The 445-nt window shown below is 30.8% G+C and overlaps 1 protein-coding gene across 1 annotated transcript in view; it reads left to right on the plus strand.

Moving 5' to 3' along the window:
- Nucleotides 1-445, plus strand: part of csmd3b (CUB and Sushi multiple domains 3b) — a gene marked incomplete in the record, with an annotated part of 423353 nt that overhangs the window by 345238 nt on the left and 77670 nt on the right.

Raw genomic sequence — 445 nt, forward strand, 5'->3', positions numbered from 1 at the left:
TTTGAGTTTAGCTAATATTTTAGCTTTATGCTACAAACTTTGGCTAAACTAGACTTGTTCAGTTTTTTTTTAGCTAATTGTGAGTTTATCTAATATTTAAGCTTTATGCTTGCGTATTTGGTTAAATTAGACTTTTTTTTCCAGTTTCTTAGGCTAATTTGGCATTTTGCTAATATTTTAGTAAGCTATCAGCTTCAGCGTTTTTGGCTATCAGTTCCTTCAACTTCAGCTATGTGCACTCGCATCTTCAGTGGCCACATTCAGTCACTTGCATCATTGCAGGTATTGCTATTTATCTAGTTGTACATCAATTTGGTGCACATTAAACACATCTAAAAAATTTAAACTGTGTTTAAAAATATTGTCTTTATGAAATTATGAGTCATTCTTATCTGATCATCTTTTAATCTATTACAAAGCTCTTTCCAGTAGTCTTCTAATTATG

The sequence above is a fragment of the Oryzias melastigma genome, linkage group LG11 (genome assembly GCF_002922805.2).
Source record: "Oryzias melastigma strain HK-1 linkage group LG11, ASM292280v2, whole genome shotgun sequence".
In the NCBI taxonomy this organism is placed as follows: Eukaryota; Metazoa; Chordata; class Actinopteri; order Beloniformes; family Adrianichthyidae; genus Oryzias; species Oryzias melastigma.